The 19,619-nt window shown below is 47.1% G+C and overlaps 1 long non-coding RNA gene across 9 annotated transcripts in view; it reads right to left on the bottom strand.

The window, feature by feature from the left end:
* LOC105079763 (uncharacterized) overlaps positions 1-19,619 on the bottom strand; it is a 193,450-nt gene that overhangs the window by 111,144 nt on the left and 62,687 nt on the right. Inside the window, exon 3 of one of the 9 annotated variants that reach the window (XR_012500870.1) lies at positions 12,351-12,742. The exons of the other annotated variants lie outside the window; for them this stretch is intronic. This is a non-coding gene — a long non-coding RNA (uncharacterized LOC105079763). Of the gene's footprint in view, positions 1-12,350; positions 12,743-19,619 lie in introns of those variants that run through there. 9 annotated transcript variants of the gene reach the window in all.

The following is a 19,619-nucleotide window of genomic DNA, read 5'->3' as shown; positions in this document are numbered from 1 at the left end:
ACACGGGTCACCAGGTTGTTACCCATGGCCACCATCTGTTCTGGAGGTGGAAGAGCTACACCACAGCTCCTGGACCCACGTGTCTGTCACCGGACCTGTGAAATCTGGAGACCCAGATGGTGGGTGAAGAACAGTGAGTCATCCCCCCCGCCATGGGCCCAGGGCTCCCTCGCAGGGGTGCACGCCCAGGGGTGCAGGGCTGGCTCTGTCCTTTGACCTTTTGTCCTCGGCACTCCATCCCACATGTCAGGCCAACAGAGCGGACATCTAGAAAGTACAAGCTGCCCTTGAAATCATAAACAGCTTTCCAACAGAGCTCTTACAAGAAGTTAAATTTAATGCCACTTAATAGGGTCTTCATGGTATTAGCAGCGAATACTTTTAGGTCAGTCTCCAAGCAGGTGTATCAAAATTGAAGGGACAGGCCAAAAGCTCAGTTAGCAAGAGACATAAGCCCCTCTTCTTAGAGAACTCATATCCAAGATCAAATTGTTTTTTCAAGAAAATTATGTAATTTCAGTAAATGAGGTAAACAGCCCTTGAAATGAATGGGGCGGAATACAGAGAATCGGTTGCACCGCGGGCTCAGGAAGTAGACCGCAGTCTTGCCCGGGGAAGGGCGGGTGAGACACACGATCTGGAAGGAGGTCGGGGCCAGGGCAACTGCTTTTGCACAGGAAGTACGTTTGGGCAGAAACTGGGCTTCAGCAGGTGCCTCAGCAAGCGCCCAGGAACAACAGGACAAGAAAGAACCTCACCGACCAAGGTCCCAAAGTTACACTTTCCTCTGTGAATACCTGCTTTGGTTTCCACTGGTTAGAAGAAGTAAATACCAGGGAGGCGTGAGAAATGGGCTTTGGTGGCCGGGAGCACCGTGCCAGCCTTGGCTCTGCCTGCCACCACCTTCTCTTCCTTTCTCCCCTGATGGGCAGAATATGACCGCACGTTTGGCCTGAGTTTGCAAGAAAAGAAGTGAAGCCTTAACTCAAAGAAAAGATGAAAGGAACTGTCAGAGGCATAACTTCTGGTTTGGACCCAGGCCTCGTCTTTGTCCCTTCTCACCCCACCCTCCCACCCCGGCTCACCCTTCGCCCCGAGGGTGACCCAAGTCCACATGTGCAGTCAGAGTTTTTTGGCCTTTTTCTAGGTCTCCTCCCACCCTCTTGGAACTCTTTCCAAGGAAGGGGGAATAACTCCTTGCTTACCCAGCTTAAACTATCGATACCAAAGGGTTAAACAAATAATTCAGGCAGAGGGTGATGAGGAGGGTGAGCTCCAGGCCACTGACTGTGACTGGCAGATGCTGATAAGAAGCGCAGGGCCAGCTGGAAAAGGAATGAACACAAAGAGAGGGTCGGCCCTGGGGAACAAACGAGCATGTCAGCTCTGGCCCCACCCTCTGTTTCCACTGGCATTTGTTTGCTCTGTGCTCTCTCACGTTAACAACGTATGAGGGTCTGAGTGGAAAACAGCCTGAAAAAACAAGACTTTATGGGAGACAGTGACATTGTTTTCACTGTGGCACAGGGATTTGTGGAACTGGAGACACTGGGGTCTCTGGGTCTGGGAGTGAGGGGTCTGCTCGCCTAAGTTGGTGACACGAGCTTCCTGCGATGCTTGGTCTTGGCAGTTCAGAAATTCCAACGAGGATTTACATCTAAGGAGGCATAGGGAACCTGTGGTCACAACTCCAAGGGCAGCGTTTACACTGGGTGTCACTGGGGCGCAGATTAGGAAGGGACACTGTGACTGACTGCACTTCTGTGTCAAACGTTGGCCACATATCCTGAGATATCCAGGACACCGTCAGATGTTAAATTGGGTTCCTCACTGTCTCGGTAAGTCTACTCCAGATGTCAGGGTCCCAAGTCCTGTGTTTGGGGAATACACACACACACACACACACACACACACACATACGCATATATGCACATACATACAAACACACATACACACAAATACACACATGCACATACATACACACATGTACACACATACACATATGCACATACACACACACACAGTGTGAGCCTGCCGGGTGGAGGGGCGGGCAGTGGCTGCAGGACCTACAAGGAGCAGCCCCCCGGGGGAGCCCCCGCTGACCCCCCTCTGCCGCCGCCCTCTCCTGTCTCTACGCACCCAAGTCCGACAGTCAATTTGCTCTAGTTCAGTTCTTAACTAGCAATTGTTAGAAAGTGTGGGAGGTCCAACTAAACCAAAAGTTCCCACGAAAGGCAAGCACACAGCAGGGTATAAAGCAGATAGATGATCGACAAGCAATTCTTTCTTTGACTTGACAGTGCCCCCTCCTTTTACTAGATATGCTGAAGGTCTCTTTCCTGAAGAAGTAACCTCTTCTTAAGGAACATACAGCTTCTAATAGCACTGAAAACTCCTGTCTCCGACCACCACCTTCGCTCTCTTGCTCAGCCCCTCTGATCGCCAACTCAGTGACGCATCCGCCTCATGGCTGCCTCTAACCCTCCCACCTGGCCCCTCCGCGAGCCACTCTCAAGCGAGACCCCGCCTTAAACTCACTCAGCCTAAACCCCGCAGTGAGTCACTTCTCTGCACATACATCCTCAACTCTCTGCTTCTTTCTGGCTTGGTCCTGTTTCCTTAACAAAAAATACAATCTCAGTTAGGTCTGACTCCCAAGAAACTTAATTCTTCTTCACTTACCTCATCCTCTTCCCACCATTCACCACTCATGCTCCTTGGTATTTACCCAAATCTACATCCACACAAAAACTTGCACATGTAAGTTTATAGCAGCTTTACCCAAAACTGCCAAAACTTGGAGGCTACCAAGATGTCCTTCGGCAGGTGGATGGATAAGCAAGCTGTGGTCCATCCAGCCAAAAGAGTATTAGCCAACGCTAAAACGAAATGGGCTATCAGGCCATGGAAAGACGTGGAAAACCTTAAATGCATATTACTGAGTAAAAGGAGCCAATCTGAAAAGGCTGCTTAGTGTATTTTCCATCTATATGACACTCTGCAGGAGGCAGGCTGTGACAATATGGAGACTGTGAAAATATCAGTGGCTGCCAGAGGCTGGCAGGGGGAGGGGTTTTAGGGCATAGAATCACTCTGTGTGACATTGCAACACTGGGGACATGTCACACACGTGTCCGAACCTGCAAAATATGCAACACCGAGTGACCCATAATGTAAACTGTGAGCTCTGAGTGACAATCGCTGTAACAAGTGTCCCTCTCTGGGGGGGAGGCTGTTAATTCAGTAAACGGTGCACGTCTGGGGGCAGGAGTCAGGCGGGAAATCTCTGGACCTTCCAAATTTGCTACGACCCTAAAGCTGCCCTAAAAATACATACAGTTGTTAAGAATGCCCGTAGGTTGCTGAGATTCCCTGTCCTGCTGGAAGCATCAGACCTGCGGGAGTGAGGAAGGAGAATGTTCAGTTTTGCAAAGCTCTCCAGGAAACTCACATCCCTGCCACGTGCCCACGAGGGCCACATGCTAGAGCTCTTAGACTTCAACACAGTGGTTTTCAAATTTCTCTTTAGTTTTTGAACCCTGTCTTTAAGTATCAGCCTATAATTTCCTAATAGGTCAACTCTGATTTAAGCCCACAGAAGGGGGTCCTCGGAAAAGCACGTCTCCTTGCAGTGGCCTCCGAGGGACAGGGCTGGCCTCCCCAAGGCTTCGTACAGGTCTGTGACAGAAGGTGTAACTCAAGGCCGACTTCTTTCAGGAAATGCTATAAAGTCAACCTGTTAAGCAATTCCACCGTCACTTCTCCTCATTAAATGCGGCCTCACTAATGTCCACATGACTCCCCCTGGAAGATCTGCACGCACTTCACTCCTTCATTTCATCCAGAGCTTTACTCAAACGCCAGCTCCTCAAAGACGCCTCCCTGGTCCACACTCCCTACTCCCGCCCTTATCAACACCTGGAATTATACAGCATGTGTATATTCAGATTTGGGTACTTGGCAGAGATTATCTTGAAATAAAAGCAGTGACCCTGTCACTACAAGGTAAACGACAATCAGTCTCATTGACAATCATAAAAATTTGAGCTATCTAGTAAAAATTAGTCTAGGAAAACATGATCTATCACTGCGAGCAGCCTACCGATGCTTTAGGACTTTTTGATGAGTTTGGTGGTGATACTATGAATGTGACATTTTGATACTGTGAATGAAATATGTCAACATTTAGAAAATATAAAAAACTCAATGAGAGCCCAGGAACAACTTGGTCAGCTGGCCTTCCACAAGGGCACCAAGAACAGTGTTTTCAACAAGTGGTGCTGGGAAAACTGGACACCCACGTGCAAAAGTTGATGCTGATCTTAAACATACACAAAAATTAGCTCAAAATCCACCCTAAATGTAAGACCTTAAACTGTAGAACTCTTAGAAGGAAGAATTGATGGAAAGTTTCATGACATTGGTTTGGCAAGGACTTCCTGAACACGATACCAAAACCACAGGCAAAAAAAGTAAAAAGATACAAATTGGACTATATCAAAATTAAAAACTTCTGCGCATCAAAGGACACCATCAACAGACTGAAAAGGAAACCTATGAAATAATAGAAAATATCTGCAAGTCATATACATGAGAAGAGTTGATATGAAGACGAAAACTCCTGCAACTCAACAACAATAAACAAATAACTTGATTAAAAAGTGGGCAAAGAAGATACAGAAATGGCCAAAAAGTACGTGAAAAGATGCTCAACATCATTAGTCATAAGAGCAATGAAAATCAAAATCACAATGAGATATTGCCTCACATCCATTAAGATATTTACCATTTTTTTTTTTTTAAGGAAAAGAAGTGTTGGCAAGGGTGTAGAGAAATTGGAACCCTTGTGCTGTCCTGGTGGTGGAGCTGTAAAACGGTGCAGCCACTATGGAAAGTAGTAAGGCGTTAAATTACATGCAGAATAGAATTGACATATGGTCCAGTCATTCCACTTCCAGGCATCCTTCTAAAAGAACTGAAAGCAGGGTCTCCAACAGATATTTGCAAACCCATGAGCAATGCAACACTATTCTCAACAGCCAAGAGGCAGAGGCAACCAAAGTGTCCACTGATGGATAAATAGATAAACAAAACGTGGTCTATGCATACAGCGGAGTGCTGTTCAGCCTTAAAAAGAAAGGAAATTATAACATAGGATATACCTCAGAGGAACCTTGAGGACATTACGCTCAATGAAATAAGCCAATCGCAAAAGGACAAAAACTGTGATTCCACTTACACGAGGTACCTAGAGGAGTCAAATGGTAAACTTTTTTAATGGTACAGAATTGCAGTTTTGCAAGATGAAAAAGTTTAGGAACTTGGTTGCACAACAATGTGATTATGCTTAACTTTATTGAACCGTACACTTAAGAATGGTTAAGATGGTAAATTTCATGTTATGCACTTTTTTTCACAGAAAAAATTTTAATTAAAAACCTCTATCATCAAATGACACAAGCCAACAGAGTGAAAAGGCAACCCACAGGACGGAAGAAGTATTTGTAAAGCATATATCTGATAAGATGTTAATATCCATCATATATAAAAGCCCCTACAACTGAACAACAGAAAACCAAGTAACTGATTCAGAAATGAGGAGAGAATATGAATGGCCACTTCTTCAAAGAAGATACACAAAGGCCAACGAGCACGAGGAGAGGTGGTAGACCAGTCGTTAGGAAAAGCACGGCCAGAGCACAGTGAGCTCCCACTTCGTGCCCCCCAGGACGGCTGCTGTCATGGCTGACTTTGCGTGTCAGCCTGGCCGGTCCAGGCGGTGCCGACAGCTGGTCAAACACTGCTCTGAGCGTGTCTGTGAGGGTGTCCGGGGATGCGATCAGCATCGATCAGACAGACGTCAGACTGTCGCCCACGATGTGAGTGTGCCTCCTCACATCCAGCTGAAGCCCGAGCAGACCCAGACGGCTGAGCAGAGGGAACTTCTCCTTCTCTTTCAGTTTTTCAAGATGGAAAGAGTCTTGGAGATGGAGGGTGTGATGGCCGCATGGCCAGGTGAATGCACTTAAAACTACGGCCCTGTACACTTAAAAATGGTCAAGACGGTGAATTTTATGTTATGCCTATATTACCACAATTTTAAAATAAATAAATAAATAAAAATTATTCATGGGTGAAAAAGAGCCAAAGTACAAAATACACCAATGGATTTTGCAGTAGCGTGGTTCCAAAATTCAAGGATACTGTTCCAGAGCCTACGTTACACCTAACTTTTAATAATTATCATTAATTTTTTATGAAGACTCAGAGAAGAATAATTATAATTATCCAAAAGGCTATTAAAGTATTCTCCTTTTGCAGGTACATCTATGTGAGCCCAGATTTTCTCCATACACTTCAATCAGAACAACAGACTGAACGCAAAGCAAGTAGGAGAATCCAATTGTCTTCAGAAAGGAAGGTGATCTGCAAAAATGTAAAACAATGCCACTCTACTCACTAATTGTTTTGTTTTGGAAACTGCCATTTTCATAAAATTATGGTTCTTATGTCAACATGTAACAGGTTTACCATTTTTATATGAATTAATAAGCATTTTTCAATTTGCTCAGTTTTGACTTCTAATATATTGAATATCTGCAGATACACTGTGCATGAAGAGTCTTCAGCAACGTTTCTGAGTGAGAAGGGGCACCAAAGCCAAGACGTCTGAAAACTACTGATTCAAACCAGTGCACCACAGAGGATAAGGCATTCAGTCCTTTTCTTTCTCCTCGACCCTTGAATGACTACAGCTTTAATTAACAGACAGAATTCAGGCAGCCGCACTCAGGGGGCCAGCAGTGTGAACCTAGCATCATTGGGCTGACATCACGATGTCAGTGGGGCTGTCTACCCTCCCGAGGCTTCAGGGGGGAATCCGTTTCTAGCCTCTTGCAGGTTTGGGGGTTGCCAGCCTCCCCTGGCTTGTGGCCACATCACTCCAGTCTCTCCTCCACCTTCAGCAGGTCTCCACTGTCTGGCACCTTCCACGCTCTCTGTTATGTGACTGGATTGGATGCCACCTGTTTCACTGTGTAGGTCAAGCAACCCCATCAAAATTACATTCATTTAATATTTCATGAGGTCCAAACAGTGTCAATTTTTAAAATTTGACTTGTTCATAGTGGTTGCTTTTTAGTGTTTTCTCAATCCACAATAAAGGGGTACTAAGAAGGCAATGGGGCAACGCCCGACCACCTGGCCATGAGTCTCAGCTCCTCACCTCCGAGTTGTGCCCTCAGGAGAGCCAGTCGTTCTTGGGGCATCAGTCTGCTCATCTGAAAACGGGGTGCTGACAACACTGCCCACGTAGGACTGCTGCGGGTGAGACGAGTCGATCCCTGTGAAGGCCTAGCCCAGCACCCTGAGGACGGTAAGCATTCTGCATATCAGTTGTCATTACTGATGTCATGTGAATGAGGGTAACAGGGAGAAGTTGGATGCGGTTAGGACTGAGGTCACGGGAACCGGGATGGCTGCTGCTGCTACACTTACACTTGGTGCTGAGGACGTATCTGTTCGACAAGTCACAGGGCACCGGCCCCCGGGGCCCCCACCAGGCACCACTTGCATTTCACCTACCTCTCACGGGTCTCCCTGCCCCCGCGCACCCCAAGGGCACCTGCACACGACAGGGGGCAGCTCTGGAGACGGTCCAAAGCCGGAGGCAGTGGGGGCTTCTCCCTGGCTTTGGGCCTAGCCTCTTTCTGAACGTGAATAGGATACGTTTTTGGAGAAGTGACAGCATGTTTTCTGTGAATAGCTGCGTCACTTTTATTCCTCTTCCTGTTTCCACCATTTGGAGTATTTATAAAGTTTTCCATTTGATCCTTTTTTGGGACAGACAGCTTGTTTGGAAAAAAGGGACCAATAACCACTAAGTAGAATGGATCCCAAGGAGCCGGCCCTACAAAGAGCATCGTCGGCAGGGCCCCTCCTGCCCCAGGGTGGAGGGATGCCGTCCGGGTTGGGATGCAGGGGCGCAAGGATGTGAACGCAGCAGGACAACGTCAGGTCCGCGTGGAGCGGACCACCAGGCTGCTTTTTCTGCTCTCGCCTGGAATTCATTTTCAGTCGATACGTGTGTGCAAAGCACAAAGGCAGTTGCCCAGAAGACAGGACGGAAAACGAGGGTTATTGCAGGTGGTGCTGAACGGCTCTGTGGTTTCTCTCCCACAGGAATCCAGAAAGGGAGGCTCTGTAGATCTGTCTCCAGAAACTAAGTCCTGAGTGTGAGCAGGGAAGCAACGGGCCATAGAGCGAACGCCTGGGATGGAGGAGGACTGGGGCCACCGGTCCGCAAACACGATGTGTTTGTTGGGGGGCCTTGCTGCCAGCCTGCTGAGTTCTCAAGGCCCAGCGACTACTTTCTGAACCCAAACAAATGAGTCAGTGCATTTCCCAGAACGGGTTTTCAAGCCGGCTTCCTTGCCGTGCTGGAGACCCAACCAGCCCATTTATAACACGCCGTTTCAGGGCACGGTGAGAGCCGCCCAGCGCAGCACCCAGCGCCGACACAGGGCCGCGGCGCGCGCCCTCCTCGAAGCCCCTCTGGCTGAAGGTGTCCCCGGGCCCTGACTCCTCAAAGGAAGATGCCCGCTGTGCTGAGGAGCCCGGGTGTCACATCGCGGGCACGGCGAGGGTCCTTTCTGTGTGGCTTCCTTTCAGTCTGTCTCACCTTTAAGGAGAGAACACCTGGAGACTGGCTCTCGGCCCTGTCGCCACCGTCAGGAGTGAGTCTCCTCCAAGTGATGGCTCTGTGGTCTGGCAGCAGAGGCCTGACCTTTCCAGGCAGCCCGGTGGCGGGGCCAGTCCTTGGTAAGGCCGGCTCACGTGGCTGGGGCCGGACTCAGAACCAGGGGGACGGGCGAGCGTCAGAACGCCCCCAGAACGGCCAGCAGGATGCACAGCTGGCCTAGCGAGGTGGCGCTGGAGAGGGCTCCCCAGGCCGATGGCCAGCAGGTGCTCTGCCCGCGCTCAGGTGTTCTACCAGGAAGTGTCCAAAGCTCTTCCTTGTAGGATGTTACTCAAATTCAAGCGAGTATTATAAAAGTCACAGCAAAGTATTTAGCCCTATTAAGTAAGTAGACCATTCATCACAGTAAAGGAAAGGGAGCTGGGAGCTAACGTACTTCTAAGCATTTCATTCAAGGGAGAAGGAGGAGGGGAAACACATAATATATCTTAGGAACAGTAACGTCCTGTTATTGTTAGGAACTGCTGGGACCTCATTAGAGCCTATGAAAACATCATCTGTAAGTACTGAAAGGCCATAAATCGCCAGTCGTCCACGGAGAAGGCAGGTAAAGGGGGAAGAAAAGAGGGGGGCGAGGGAACAGGAGAGCTGCCATACCTCTGTTGGTTTCCTCGCCAACACGCGAGCCAGGCTTGCCGCCGACTGGCTTCCCAGAAGGATTATGTGAATTCGGCTTCCTGACACAGGTTGATATGGTTGGAGACCATATTTAATATTTTAAAGTAATTATCGACAGTTAATAAAATCAGTTTAGGAGAGTTTTTTTTCTTTTCTGTTTTCATACTGTTACCTCTCAGCAGTCTTGGTTCTTCCTTGGACATGGAAATTCCTTTTCATAAACTTCATCCTGGGACTAAAATTGAGCCAGTTCTGAAGAGCTGAGCAGAAATTAAGCCTTAAGGTTAAAGTTGCTCATTTTGGACGAACTCAGCGTTGTCCCTGGATCCACGGATGATGGCAGACAGCCAAAGAGCATCTTCCAGGCCAAATGCCTTTGCAAGATTACGGGACTACACAGTTCATCTGTTCTCTAGTGGAACTGGAAAATGGTCCCAGATAATAAGTAACTGTGCTCTTCTCGGGAAGAAAAACAAGATGCGCAGCTTCAGCAGCGAGGTCTGTGGAGAGGAGCCAGCAGAGTGACTGCAGCAACAAGAACACGCCAGCTGAGAGGGGACTCTCTTGATAAACAGACTGTAGTGTCTTCCACACCCAATAAATACCACTCTTTTCTATAAAAGAGATTAGCTGGTTCTTCAGTTGGCCAGTCTGTTTTATGACAAAAATTCTTTAATATCTGAGCAGCTTTTATATGTGGAGAGGAAAACATGCTCCCTGTTTTTCGTACTTTTTTTATCATCATTGATCATTTTTTAAACACTTAACACTTCCCTAAATATTTTACCCACTACTTTCATAAACTGAACTATCAAATAAAAAGCTAAATTATTAAATAGCTATTAAATATAAGGTTATGAAGTTACAAAATTTGATTCAACATTAAACAAATGATTGATAACAAAAATGAATGAGAGTCTTCCAAAGACTTAATGGGTCTTTAAGTTCTTCCGGCGCTCTGAGCACGTTAGGACGCATTATTACAATGAAAGTGAATTACAACGAACACACGATGGATCACTGCACTTACATCCAAGCTGGGTTACTAAAGAGTTAGTTCCACAGATTTAACTTTGCTTCTCTATTCGTTATTCTTATTAGTGCTCTAATTTCTTTCTGGAGCACAAAATTCACTCATGTAACCAAGAAAGCTAGGTTAATTTTTCAGACGAGCTGACTGCAGACATGCCTTTTGAGACCGAAGACAAGATTTAGGCAGCTTCCAAGGAAACTGGCCAAGTTCACTCACCCAGGCCCCTTGTTACAGTTGCTTGTTCCATTACTTCAGAAATTCTCCTGATGACTAGTTTTGGAAATTTTGATGTGTTTTGATTTTTGTGACCTTAATATTTATTATCAATAACAAGCAGTGTTTATTTGGCATGTCTTGTCTGTACTATATATCTGATACAAGTTCACTTTTTGGCTCTCATTCTAAGTAAGACCCAGTTTGGTTTACTGAAATCAAAGCTTTTGGTTGACCTGGGTCTATGAAATATTGTAACATTTCTTTCTCATCAACCATTAGAAGCCATTCGTCATCTCCCTTTGTGTTTAGGGGGCTGGGGTGGTTTCGTCCCCATCTTTAGGGTCCCAGGTCCCCGTCCCCTCCATCTGCCTTCACACGTAGACTCGATTAAGTAAGTGCGACACAGAAACGAGCAGAACACTTCTGAAAGAAACTGAGGAGCCCAGAGAAACGGCCTCCTGTGCACATGCACAGAGTGCGTTTTAAACTTGACTTTGTGTGCACTTTGAAGGTGAGCACCACCTGATCGCCACTGTGACCCTCTGTCAGCACCTGTCCCATCATCTCAGCACCATGGTCTCTAAGTGTGGTCCCAGGTGAACCACATGCCCCACCTGGGAACTTGGGAGAAATTCTAGTTCTCTGGTTCCGTCCCAGACCCACTGAGTAAGAGACCCTAAGAGCAGGGCCCGAGAGTGGGACTGTTGGGTCATAGGGTAACTCTATTTCCAGTCTTTTGAGAAATCTCCATACTGTTTTCCACAGTGGCCGCACCAGACTGCATTCCCACCGGCAGTGTCGGAGGGTTTCCTTTTCTCCACACCCTCTCCAGCATTTATCCTTCGTGGGCTTTTGAACGATGGCCGTTCTGACTGGCGTGAGGTGATACCTCATTGTAGTTTTGATTTGCGTTTCTCTGATAATTAGCGATATTGAGCATTTTTTCATGTGCCTATTGGTCATTTGTACGTCTTCACTGGAGAATTGTTTGTTTAGGTCTTCTGCCCATTTTTGGATTGGATTGTTTGTTTTTTTGTTATTAAGTTGTATAAGCTGTTTGTATATTCTGGAAATTAAGCCCTTGTCAGTCACATTGTTTGCAAATATTTTCTCTCATTCGTGGTAAGTTGTTTTTTTATTTTATTTATGGTTTCCTTTGCTGTGCAAAAAGTTATGTTTAATTAGGTCCCATTTGTTTATTTTTGCTCTTATTTCTGTTGCCTCAGTAGACTGCCCTACGAGAACATCACTAAGATTTATGTCAGAGAATGTTTGCGTATGTTCTATTCTAGGAAGTTTATGGCATCTTGTCTTATGTTTGAGTCTTTAAGCCATTTTGAGTTTATTTTTGTGTATGGTGTGAGGGAGTGCTCTAACTTCACTGATTTACACGTGGCTGTCCAGCTTTCCCAGCACCCCTTGTCCAAGAGGCTGTTTTTCCTCCAGTGTATATTCTTGCCTTGTTTGTCAAAGAGTAACTGACTGTAAGTGTGTGGGTTTATTTCTAGTCCATCGATCCATATGTCTCTTTTTATGCCAATACTACACTGTTTTGATTACTGTAGCTTATGTGCAGCAACATGGATGGCCCTGGAGATTGTCATACTAAATGAAGTAAACCAGGAAGAGAAAGAGAAATACCATGATACCACTTATGTGTGGAATCCAAACAAAAGGGGGGGGGGGCACAAATGAACTTATTTACAAAATGGAGACAGACTCAAAGACAGAAAACAAATTTATGGTTACCAGAGGGATTAGGGGATGGGGAGGGATAAATTGGGAGTTTGGGTTTAGCAGATACAAACTACCATATAAAAAATAGATAAACAGCAAGGTCCTACTGTACAGCACAGGGAACTATATTCAATACCTTGTAACAGCCCATAATGAAAAAAATATGTACCTATACATGTATAACTGAATCACTGTGCTGTACACCAGAAACTAACACAACACGGTAAATCTACTACAATAAAAAAGAAAAAGAGCAGGGTCCACAGTCCATGTTCCCACTCATCCACTTGCATGCCACGTAACTGGCGCACGCAGACATTTGATGGCTTCTGCTACAACGTCTCCAGCGAGCACTGTCTTGTTTCCTTATCTCCTTGCACCTGCAGTCATCATATAGAAGGTTATAGTGAGATGTGCCCCAAACGTTGAGATTACTAATCCTTGAGGATGAAGCCAGCAGGAATGATTGCTTACTGGAACAGTTCTGTCCTGAAGAAATAACCAACCCTATGAAGTGTCACAGGGATGTATTACGATGAAGACAGGAGCGTGCTAAGTCAAGTCACAGAAACTGAGAACAACAATCTAACTAATGGAATTAAAACTTAAATCAAGGAGAATGAGTCTTAAAACAGGGAAACTGTGTAGAGAGTGGGGGGAGGGGGGATGTGAAATAACAAAAGATATATTCATTGGCCTCTGCCCTCCTCCATTCCCTGGTTCCTGACACAGAGCTCCCTAAATCCCTTGGCATTCCCTGGGTGACAAGAGTGTCTTTTGTTCTAATGAAGCGACTCCCGGTGGACTTCTAGAGAGCTTCTAGACGGGGCCTGGTCACCAGAAAGACCCAACCATGATTAGAGGCTTGACCTTTAAGCCCCACCCTCCATCCGTCAGGGAGGGGCAGGGCTGCAGACTGAGGGGGTCATGCCCACATAAGGATGCCACCATTAAAATCCCCAAAGTACTTGTTCTGAGAGTGCTGGTTGCTCAACACGTGGCGGTGCTGGAGGCTGGCACACCTGGAGGTGGCGTGGAAGCTCCACCCCTTCTGTACCTTGCCCTGTGTGTCTCTTCCCTTAGGGTGTTCATCTGTGTCCTTTATCATATCCTTTTATATTAAGCCAGTAAATGTAAGTAAGTGTCTCCCTGAGTTCTGTGAGCCAATCTAGCAAATTATCAAACCCAAGGAGCAGGTAGTGGGGACCCTCATTTACAGCCCATCAGTCAGAAGCACAGAGGATGATCTGGGCCTCGTGATCGGCATCTGAGTAGAGGGAGGGCAATCTTGTGGGACTGAGCTCCTAACCGCCTGTGGGACCCAACATTAATTCTAGGCACAGAGTGTTAGAATTGAGTTAAATTATAGGATACCCAGCTGGTGTCAGAGACTGCGTGATGGAAAACCTATACCTCTCGTGTAAGAAGGGAAGTGTGGTGTGTGTGTGGTTTGGGAGATTAAAGGAGAAGCACGGGAACATCTTCCTTATATAGAAAAAAGAGATTCTTTGCAAAAGGCTAAGAACTCTGGGGCCTAGAAAATGTTACTCTGTTCTGAACAGGGACCATTTAGCTGCCCCTCTCTGCCCTACATGCAAGCTAGTTATGCTGCTGCGGGAAGTCACACAACTGTATAGACGTGTCTGCTGTGAATTCTTGATTTTCAGCTTTGGTTGGGCCAAGAATATATTCTACCATCTTCCTACTTGCCTTAAGTCAGACTTGCCTAAAACTCGTCACACCATCACCTGGACCTTCGCTCTCAAAATGCAGCCCTGCTGCCAGTTCAGAGAGAAAAGAAGCCATCAGATCCGAGATCCCTCAGATTCCTGCCGTGAGACACACGGACTCAATCTGCAAACACAACATCCTTTCTTCTTCCTTCCCACTCCTGGGCACACATCCGGAAAAGACGACAACTCTTAACTCGAAAAGATACACGTGCCCCGGTGTTCACAGCAGCACTATTTACAGTAGCCAAGACATGGAAACAACTTAAATGTCCATCAACAGAGGACTGGATAAAGAAGATGTGGTGTATTTATACAATGGAATACTACTTGGCCATGAAAAATGAAATATTGCCATTTGCAGCAACACGGATGGACTTAGAGATTGTCATACGACGTGAAGTCAGACAGAGGAAGACAAATATCATATATCACTTACATGTGGAATCTAAAAAAAGGACACAAATGAACTTATCTATAAAACAGAGACAGACTCACAGACATAGAAAACAAACTTATGGTTACCAGGGGGAAAGGGATAAATTAGGAATTTGGGATTAACAGATACACACTACTATATATAAAATATATTCTCCTAAAAGTCTATACTCAGTCAAATTATTTTTTCAAGAAGAAGAAATAATTGACATAGAAAACAAACTATGGTTACCAAAGGAGAAAGGGCAGGGCAGAGATAAATTAGGAGTTTGGGATTAACATATATATATTACTATACATAAATTAGATAAACAGCAAGGACCTATTGTATAGCCCAGGGAACTATATTCAATTTCTTGTAATAACATACAATGAAAAAGAATCTGAAAAGAAAAAAAACTATGTATATGTATAATTGAATTGCTTTGCTGTACAACTGAAACAAACATTTTAAATCAACTATACTACAATAAAAATTTTTAAAAAGAAATTGTTTCAGAAAAACAAAACCTGACAGAGCTTAGCTCAACAGACTCTTTCAAGGCCTGAATTACAAGTAGAAATTCTAAAGAATACAAAAACTACTAGAAATTAAAAGAAAAAATAAAATATTTGATAACTTCAAATTTTAAAAATTGATTTTCATCAAAAGACATTTTGAAGAGAATGAGAAAACAAGAGAAAAAGGGAAGAAGACACTTGCGATATGAGTAATCCACGAACTCTAGTCTCCACCCTATGTAAAGCGCTCCTACTACTTACCAAGAATAACACAACCCACCCAAACAGGCATGCACACACCAAAACCCCAGATGGGCAACAGACATACTTTAAATGCTGAAATTTATTAGGAAATGCAAACTAAAGTCACAATGAGATGCCACCACACCAGGTTGTCAAGTATCTTCAGGCTTGCTGATACCAAGTGTTGGCTTTCATACACTGCTGTTGAGGGTATAAACCAAGAGCAGGATGTTACGGACGGTAATAATAGAGGTACATTTTCAAACTGGGAGATTTGGGATGAACTTTCTAAAAATTTAGCTGAGATCAAAGAATAAGGAGTTGGTAGGATCAAGTAATTTCCAGGTAGAGAGAACACTTTGTACAAAGGTCTGAACTGAAAAAGGACTTGGCGTGTTTGAGGCACTGAAGGACAGTCAGGTGGCTGAAGCAGAAGGAGCGAGGGGCACAGGGCCAGAGCAGCACAGGACTGAGACCCACAAGGTAGGCAGGAGACGTGCCTGCAGGCCGCCTCATGGATTCCGATGACTATCCTGAGCCGCTGGAGGCCATCGAAGGGCTCAGGCAAAGGAATGACGTTCTCAGATATACATTTCAAAGATCTCTCTGGTCAGCAGTAGGAAAACGGGTTGAGTGTGTGCGTGTGCAAGATTGGATACAGGAAAACCACTTGGCCTTTTTCCATAATCCAGGCAATTAATGATGATGACACAGTCTAGGGAGGAGTAAAACAGACTGTGAATATTTAGGAAGTGAAACTGGCAGAACCTGTGGTGGCCTGGATGTGGTGCTGAGGAGGAAGGGGAACACACAGGATGACTCTGGTGTCCGGGGTCTGCCTTGTAACACCAGCGGCACTGGGGGCCATACGTGCGCTGAGGGAGGCAGCCCTGGAAGGGGACACGGCTGTGTGAGGAAGGGAGAACCAGTCCAGCTCTGTACACGCTGATTCTGAGATGTTCATTTTGCCTCCAGGTACAGATGTGGAGCATGCACGTGGCATGTAAATCTAGATGCAGCAGGGTCCCGCGGCTGGCTCACCACGCCGCGCCTCTCACCACGCCACCTTCAGTGGTATCGTGTCAGTGGCTCAGTCTTGGCTGTGGTGAGAATACTTACACCATGGAGACTGGCAAATGCTGTACTTCAGGGTCTTCCCCTCTGGAGGCGGCTGTTAAACATCTACCTGCGCAGCCCTCTGGACCCGAGGAGACGTCTGGTCTGGAGATACAAGACCCGGGGGGCCGCGGGAGGCGCTTGGCTGAACTGCACTCAGCAGAAGCTCATTCTCCACACGGAGCTGGGAGTCTAAGCAGGGAACCTGCCCTGCCATCCCCGGAACACCGCCTGCTGCTGCCGGATGAGCCCAACAAGCTGGGGATAGTTTTATAAGAAAAGGAGTGAAAAGGAAATGTTTGCCAAAGAATGCCAACTCTCCCCCTGTTCCTGGCCTGCTCTTGTGGCCAGGCACGCGCAGCGGCCACAGGTTTGTGTGCGTGTTCCCTTTCCTGGACTTGCTTTCTGGGGATCCTTCGTGGCTTGATGCCAGCCCTGTGGACACCACATGGGCGGCAGGCCTTATGCACACCTGGCCCCCCGACCTTCCACCCAGGCACAGGCAGGCGGACGGCGTAAGAGCCCTGCCGACAGCCTGTTTCCACCCACAGAACCACGTCCTTCCAGGCAGCACATGGAAGCAGAGCTGCAGGAAACAGTGGCCAAGGGGTCTGTCAACTGGAGCAGGTCGTCTGGCTCAAAGAAGCGCTCCCAGGGCTTGTGATGCAGGGGTCTGGGGGCAGCTCTGCCCTGGGGGAGGTCCTGCCACACCTTCAGCAACACAGCTCTCACCACGTGACCGCGATCAGCACCTGCCTCTGAGGTGGGACTTCACAGCCTCCCCAGAACGTCCACATCTAGTCTCTCAGTCTCTCACCTTCCTCTTCTACAGCAGTTTGGGGAGTCGAAAGCACAAGCACTGCTGTCGTCCTCCGCTGCACACGTGCAGTAAGTAACTGAGGCTCAGAAAGCGTAGCTTTCCAGCCCCTGAAATTAACATGGGCCACCCAGCAACATGGTGCTAAGACTGAGCAACATTCATGCCAAGGGTTTCCCATTTCTGCTCTCCAGCGTCTTGTGGTTGGCTTCCCTGCCTTCTCCGGGTTTGAATTCCAGGCGATGGAAATCATTTGTACTTACAATGGAACATATAATTCTATGTATAATTGTATCTATTAGTAACAGTATCTAGTTTGTCTTCAGAAACGTCCAAACAGGTAAGACTGCTTTTCTACGAGGTCCCAGGAAGAGCTCCAAGCAGTGTTCATCGTATATGTGTTAACATAAATTATAATATAAAAAGTGGTTTTAAAAGTAACCTTCCTCTAATTTTAAAAGTAGGGTATATGTTTGTATTATAAAATTTAGAAAATCAGGAGTAATCATTCGTAATTAATATTCAAAACAAAAACATTTGGTGTAGTGGAAACATTAAAATAAACATCAGCGTAAGTATATAACCCACCAAGATGGTGCCTATCTGGAAAGTGCGCTCATTTGAGAGTATCAGTCGTGGTGTTTACGGTATGATGAGTACTCGTGTGTGTGTGCTCACACGTCCACATTTTTCACATCTCGCCCTGCAGACTCCCCTCAGGTGCCCACCTTAGCCGGGACCTCTGGGGCGCTGTGGACTGTGAGACCCTGACTCCGGGGGGCTAGGACGTCCCCAGCGCTCCGTGCCCGCCGGTGTTCACCTGTGTGCAGCCCCTGCCACGTGCAGCAGGGCTGACTGCATAACAGGAAGTTCCAGAAATGAGGAGTCCTGACTCCGAAGACTGGATGACTAAAGACACTGTGGCTTCATCTTGCTCTCTTTCGGGTCTCTCCCTCTGAGGGAAATCAGCCACCAAGCCATGAGGATGCTCGAGGAGCCCCACCGATGGGGCCTCGCGGACTGGGATCCAGGCCTTGGGATGAGGCTGCCACAGCGGACTGGACTACAACCTCATGAGAGGCACCAAGCCAGAACACCCGGCCGAGACACTCCTGAATTCCTGATTTGCAGAAACTATGAATTAATAACCCTTTATTGCTGGTTTAAGCCAGCAAGTCTGCAGCAATAGATAACTAAGACATGGGCTCTAAGCCAGGCAACCTAGCTGAAATCCAGGCCTTGGGAAACTCACTTCACCTCTTATTTACACATTCTTTGAACTTGAAATAATACTTACCTCAAAGCATCGCTTTAAAGAGCAAATGTGATCCTATAACACAGAAGTGCTTGGCACAAGGCTGACATTCTTAGAATGGCTAATTCATACCAGTTTTCCCAGAGCTTTCTCAGTTTGGTACTGCAGGTCCAGCACCAGGAGAACCTCCTCACCCAGGGCAGACAGCTAGGTGGTCACTCTAACGTTCACTGGAATTGTCTGAAGGTGAAAGGTGTCAGCGGTAAAGAGTTAAGCAAGGAAGTCTCGCAGCCGCAGGTAGACCAGCCCACATCCTAACCTCCCCACAATGAAGGGACTCCGGCTACAGGGTTTCATCGCTGTGCTGTGAGACCCGGACTCCAGGCTGCACTTCTCAGAGGCTCTGCAGTGACTGCAGAGGCATCTGGTCTGCTAGGAGCTCTGCCATCTCCATCACTCAGGCCTTCAGGGAGATTCGGGCTCTGCCCTTGACCGTTCCTTCTGAAGGATGGGGTGGGGCCTGACCCACACCACCACCAAGACTCGTCTAGAGCACCTCCCTGCTGCACACACTGCTGAAGTCTGCGGGAACTGGAAGAAAAATACCACTTCTCCCATGTGAGAAACGGCTACTCCAGAGCCCAGTGCGTAAGCCTGACCTCAGGGGCCCTACCAGGCAGGCTCCCTGGCCAGTCTCGAGTCGGCCTCCACCGGTGGAGGCCCCTGGGTGCCCCAGGCTCCTCAGAGTCCACCTCCCTCTGTTCTGCCTGGAGTTCTCACCCACAGGCCTCCTCGCACGGGCACATCTCCCCCATCTGCCCGCAAAGGACCAGCTCCCTCTCACGCTGCACGTCTATGCCGGGGCCCTGCTCCCTCTTGGAAAGCTCCTCCCCCTCCCAGGGAGCAGTGCCTGTCCAGCAGACACAGCAAGTCACATCATGGTTGCCTCTTTGTCTGCCTGTCCCTGCCTGCCCTCTGCCCCCATCTCAGTCTACTCAAGCTCAAGACCTATGTCTCATCCCTCCTCCTCCCCATAATAGTGCCCACCACATAATAGATGCCCAATAAGTAATCCTTGACTGAGCGCACAAACACATGAATAAATGCCTTTCATTCCCCTTGGCTCCACTTCCCGATGACCAACAACCGGAAAGCAG

The sequence above is a fragment of the Camelus bactrianus genome, chromosome 20 (genome assembly GCF_048773025.1).
Source record: "Camelus bactrianus isolate YW-2024 breed Bactrian camel chromosome 20, ASM4877302v1, whole genome shotgun sequence".
In the NCBI taxonomy this organism is placed as follows: Eukaryota; Metazoa; Chordata; class Mammalia; order Artiodactyla; family Camelidae; genus Camelus; species Camelus bactrianus.
Note: the sequence above shows the minus strand (reverse complement) of the source record. Positions and strands in the feature narration are given on the sequence as shown.